Raw genomic sequence first — 6,092 nt, forward strand, 5'->3', positions numbered from 1 at the left:
TGCTTGCTTCTTTTCTGTTAGTTTCTGCAGACTGTACTTCCTGTTCATGATTTGTTTTCAGCTTGTGAATGACAGAAAGAGAGGGCCTAATGTGTCTAAAAAAACTCTAAAAAAGGGTTTTTAGTCCACCAATGACTTACCATTCTTTGGCATTATTATCACTCTCCTTTGGTGCCTTCTGATTCAGGAGAGAGTTCAAGGCATCAATTACGGTGTCACTTCCTTGCCTTTCTACGGGAAATGGACCAAGTACAGGTTGATTTATTTTAATTAGTGACAATCTGCTGCTTAAGCTGTGCTTGAGGTACTAGTTATTTTTTTTGCAGTTTTATATAGCGTGACCCTGACCTGAAGGTATTGGAGCACTTTAAACAAGCACCAGTTACATTACACAAGTTTGCATTATTTTATTTATGCGCTGGAAAATGAAAGGATTTTTTAACAGCATGGACTTTTATAAAAACTTTAATACCATCTCCAATGGAAACTATTTTGGAATAATAGCTTATTTCTGTGTGTTGAATACTTTGTATGGTCTAGCCGACCTGCAGGACAGTTACCTCAAGGCATATATGGTCAGCACATGCTTTTGCTCGTAAAAAGGGTTGTGTGTCATCTTCCAAGCTTTGGTGTTTCCTTTTATCTTTTTAAAAGCTTGAATATCCCAACTACTGAGCCTCTTTAAAATAGAACTATGTTCATACTGTTTGCCTTGTCCAATAACACACAGTACTATAGTGAAGAGATTGGACTTTGTGTATTGACTTTAAACCAGTGCGACAATTACTATGACAAACTGGCCATTTAAAACAAAGCAATCCACATTGCCTGTTTTGGACCCACATTTGGAGTTATCCAGCTCCCTGTCTCACCATTTTATTCTTGTCTTAATTGCCAGTGAGTCCAGAGTGTCTGAAATATGATAAGCTCTAAATAATCTAATGTCTAAAACCTACCCTGCTCTCTCAAAAGTAGCAACAGTGGGTGCAATAAAGATGAGTGCTACCTTCCTGTCAAGGTTCTCCGTGCTCTTCGGCATCCGGATGATGCTCTAAGGGTCCACCTCCAGACCTCCCCAAGCTCTGCTACTAAACCTCCAGAGTTTAGAGGTGATCAGGCAAGGGAAAAAAGGGGTAGGGAAGGTGCTGCGTGGGATTAGGAAACCTGAAAGACAAAGGACAACCCATTACTAAAGGTCTATATCATCTCACTACACTCCATAGTCTCACTGGTGTTGTTCCATGTACCTTTCTGAATACACAGTGGGGGACTAAGGAATCTGTCTCCGAATGGCCTCTCCTAACGTGGAACAATCTGGTGAATACCTATAAAACACAAGCACAGATTATACACCCATTCCACCGCTCAATTCCACACCAGACACCTAGATTCCCTTTCCTCATACATACCCAGAGTCATGCACCATGCAGACATGAAGGAATGGACCAAACTCCCCCAGGAGCCAGTAGACACAGTTCAAGGTATAGTTCTCCAAAACAACCTCCTTCTGTTCACTCCACAGAAACAGAGATCGTAATCCACAGTAGTTCAGCACAAGAACAAAAATGATAAGGGGTCAGAACTCAAAAACAACTAGGGCACAGGATGAGGTAATCCCATTACCGTACAGAGTACAAAGGGAGTCTACAGTACCTCTGGGCTCCAATACTGTGCTTTGATCCGGGTAATGCCTTATTGCCGCGCCCCCCCCCCCCCCCTGTTCCGCAGACATGGAAATCTGCCCGGGGCCTCGATGCTCAATCCAATAGGAATGGCGGTCCATGAAGTAACAACCGCCCTGTTCCGAAACGAGATCCAGTGGCCACTGACTCTCGGATCACACAAAGCACACGAGGAAACGATTCCTCCACGGTGACAACAGTCTTCTGGTTTGCAGCCGCGAACAACGAAAAAGGGCTCTCTCCCCCAGTGACGCTGCACGGACGAGACCGCACAGTCGCTGCATTCCGGGTGTCTAAAAACTGGTGTCCGTGTCTTCAGCAGAGACGTCTGCGAAGCACCACAGATCACCAGAGAAGAAGCAGACAGACGCTCCGCTAGGTACCGAAGACAAAATCCAATACAACCCGACTTCCGGGTTGACGATGACTATATAGGTCCCGCCTACTAGAAGCAGGGTATTCTGGGGCAGGTAGTCCTAGATGAATTAGGCAGGCGCGATACCGCTTCAGATCCTGACACTTCCTGCTCCTCCTCACGCTATGCACTGGTCCAACTTTACCCCCACTCTAGATGCCCCTCCCTCTCATACCTCTCTCTCTTTCGTACCATCCCTTACCCCTCTCCCTCACTCTCTCACAAACTCTTTCAACCTCTCTCATGTGGTTCACTTCAGGTCTTTGAGCACAGTTTCGTTCCTTGCCTTTGAAGGTTTCCCTCCCTGAAACCCACTCTCTCCTCCTCTTCTTGCGGTGTCTGCTGCATCCACAGTGCTCCCTCTTTATGCATCTGTAGCCTGCTCTCCCCCTCTTTCTCTCATTCTCACACAGTGTTTCTGCTCCTCTTTCTGGATTTCATTCCCCATTTCATGCACAAACTACCTATCCGTCTCCATCTTCCCTTCTATCCCTTCTGTGCAGCTCACACCCCATATATTCACAATTCCACAAAATTCCTCTGCGCAAATACACTACACACCACACAATTCCACTGCACACAATTCCACAACTAACAAATTCTAATCCAACACACATAATTTGACTCCATACTAAATACATCCACTCCAAACAAAAACACTTGGGTAATATACCTTGTCATTTGCTCTAACTTTCACAAATGCAAGACGTATTGCATGGTAAATGTGTGTGTGCTTTTGTTAGTGGTTCTTCTTGTTTCTAGGTCAAGCATTCAAGACCTCTTGTATATACTTTAGAATATACTTATATGTGTATGTACTTTGTGGGCTTTGGAGATCAGCCCTAGGACTTATCTGCTTCCGCTTGAGGACTTTTATTTTTTGTTCAACTACCTCTATTTAACTGTTTTGATAGAAAACAACCAGTAGAGGTCAGTAAAAAAACAGAATTGCTTTCTGCTTGCTCAACTGCCACTATTTAACTGTCTTGACAGAAAACGACCAGTAGAGGTCAGTAAAATACCAGAATTGCTTTCTGTTTAGGGACTTTCTTTTGTTTTTCTGGCAACTGCCTCTATTTAACTTTCTTGATAGAATACGACCAGCAGAGGTCAGTAAATTACCAGAATCACTTTAGCGTTCTCTAGATTCCAGTCCATAGATATTGTCTTCCACAAGCACCCGTAGAAAATATTTTTTTCAAATCTTGTATTTACAGTGATACGACCACCGATTGCCCTGATTTCATATTAAAAAACAGAGCTTTGGACTATACCATTTCACGCTGAAAGGAAATATTTCTCTCCATATTAAAGAACAGTAGATGTTTCAGCACCCAGGCTAATGTGCTGCATAGCTAAATACAAATATGGTGCCAAAGGCGAGACCGATTGCATTGCAAATACTTGTTTAATGTTTTGTTCAAACCAGTGAACTGTGGGAAATAAAACAATAAAGATCTGGAAACTATAGCCAATCCTCTAAACAAAGCGATAAATGCAGCATTGCCTGCAGCCACATGTGTGACGGGCTTGCCGTCATGTGTGTGAGAATACTTGCAGTGATGTGTGTAACAGTGCTTGCAATGCGTGTCACAATGCTTGCAGCCATGCGTGGAACAGTGCTTGTAGTGATGCGTGTAAGAGTGCTTGCAGCCAGGTGTGTATCAGTGCTTGCAGCCATATGTGTGACATTGCTTGCAGTCATGCGTGTAACAGTGCTTGCAGCCATGCATGTGACAATGCTTACAGTTATGCATTTAGGCATGTGTGTAACATTGCTTGCAGTCATGCATATAAAAATGCTTGCACTCAAGCGTTTGACAATGCTTGCAGTCATGCATGTACCAGTGCTGCAGCGATGTGTGTAACAGTGCTTGCAGCCATGTAAACAGTGCTTGCAGCCATGCATGTAACATTGTTTGGAGTCATGTGTGTGACAGTGCTTGCAGCTGTGTGTGACAATGCTTGCAGTCAGGGCTCGAGTCAGGCGTACAAGCGGGTGGACGGCGTCCCCCCACTCTATTCACAGGGTGGGCGCCGTCCCCCCTGCCAAGAAGCTGGGCCCCACAGAAATAAGCTGAACGTGTCCCGGTGTAATTTTCAGACACCGGGACACGTTCAGCACGTGACGTCATAAGGTCATTTACATATTGTCAGTCCCCCCACTTCTTTTTATAGAACTTGTGCCCTGCTTGCAGTCATGCGTCTAACAGTCCTTGCAGCCATGCGTGTAACAGTGCTTGCAGACATGCAAACAGTGCTTTCAGACATGGGTGTAGCAGGGCTTGCAGCATGAAATTGACAGTGTTTGCAGTCACGTGTGTAGCAGTGCTTGCAGCCACGTGTGTAACAGTGATTGCAGTCATGTGTGTAACAGTGCTTACAGCCATGTGTGTAATACTGCTTGCAGCCATGTGGTAGCAGCATGGCCCTCCATTCTCAAACTACTAAACAACTCCTGATTTGTTTCACCCGCCCCCACTGTTGGAAAGGATAAGGGGAGTCCTTGCCAGAAGGTGCCTTTTACCCATCGGCTCAGTCAGAAGGTTGCCTAGTTTGGGACGCGCCGCACCCTGCCTTTCCTCACTGAGGTGAACCTTCTGGTTGAGACAGAGCTGCTGGACTCGGGCGCCCCCTGCTGGGCTCGTCTCCTCTCCGCTTCCAAGACATTCACTTGATGCCTCCTGTGCAGCAGCAGGGCGGATGTCAAGACAGTGTACATTGACTGGCAACATCTGGAAGACCCCACCAAGAGGGAGACTTCTGGGTTGTGGTAATTAGCGTTCCTTGCGACTAACATGAGAGAACGGGGCATCTACTCTTCTGTGGAAATATAGAACTGTTAATAAATATTAATACTTTTGCAAAAAAAAAAAGTGTGTGATCTGTTACCTGTGGGGGACAAATAAGCCCTTCTAATAGCAGATTGCACCACACAGAGTCGTCTGCAATCATGTGAAACATCTGGTCATGCTGGCCCACACCTCAGTCCGAAGCTCCCTCAAAGTCTGATGCTTTCCAGAACCTAAACGATATAAAATATCACGCTCGGTTGTTTCCTCAAATGTTGAAGTTGGTAAACAGCACGTTCCTCTCTCCTGGCTTTTCATTGGTTCCTGTGCGCACCTCTTACTTTTCCTCCAGTTCTATTAGGTGTGCCATACTTTCCTGCATTGCCAATGCTTGTTTATTTTGTCAAAGGCAATTGCAGTATAATCTCTCCTACACCATTGCGGCAATGTTCTTTTTCAATTTTAACACCTCTGTTTTTTTATGTAACTGATTATTTTCAATTTTTCCGGAAGCACCATATAGCGTGGTGCATGTACAAATGCTGTAAAATGTAATATTAAAGAGGGATGCTGAATTTCGCGCTAGGTTATTTGCTTCAAGGGAGAAATTTGTGATCAACACATTTAGCAACAAAAAGAGGCATAGAATTGATGACTCTGGGTGGTGCGTGCTGCCTCCCGGCACTTGGGGAGGTATGGGGACCGCCACGGAGCGAGTCCCTTGTTCACCCAAGGGATGCTTCATAATCTCTGCTTTGATGCTCAAGGTGACAGGCGGGTCGTCAGGGCTGCTTACCTCACTTGGGGGCATCCCGTGTCTGAACTGTCCTCTTTAACACCACATTTTGCTTTTACTGTTACTTGCGCACCCGCGCAGGCATCCGTCAGCTGCTCTCCCCATCTTCTACCTAGGTGGCCAGAGAGGGATGTATGCTGGGCAGGGGGCCCTCTTTAATGCCAAGGGGGTTCTTAATAAAGAGTGGCGTTGCAGGAGGCTCTGTACACATATTTGGGCTGCAATATAGCGAGAAGCGTGAGAGGCTTCGGAAAAAGATGCACTACCGACATTGCCTGTCCCGCGAGTCTCAAAATGTTAAGATGCGGAGCATGCGACGTTAAACTTTCTTTTCATGACTGTGATGCAGCTGTCCCTCCTTCTTGCACTGTGCTGTGGGGCCCGCCTCCCTCCCAGTGAAACAGAAT

This window comes from Lissotriton vulgaris, unplaced genomic scaffold (genome assembly GCF_964263255.1).
Source record: "Lissotriton vulgaris unplaced genomic scaffold, aLisVul1.2 SCAFFOLD_826, whole genome shotgun sequence".
Classification (NCBI taxonomy): Eukaryota; Metazoa; Chordata; class Amphibia; order Caudata; family Salamandridae; genus Lissotriton; species Lissotriton vulgaris.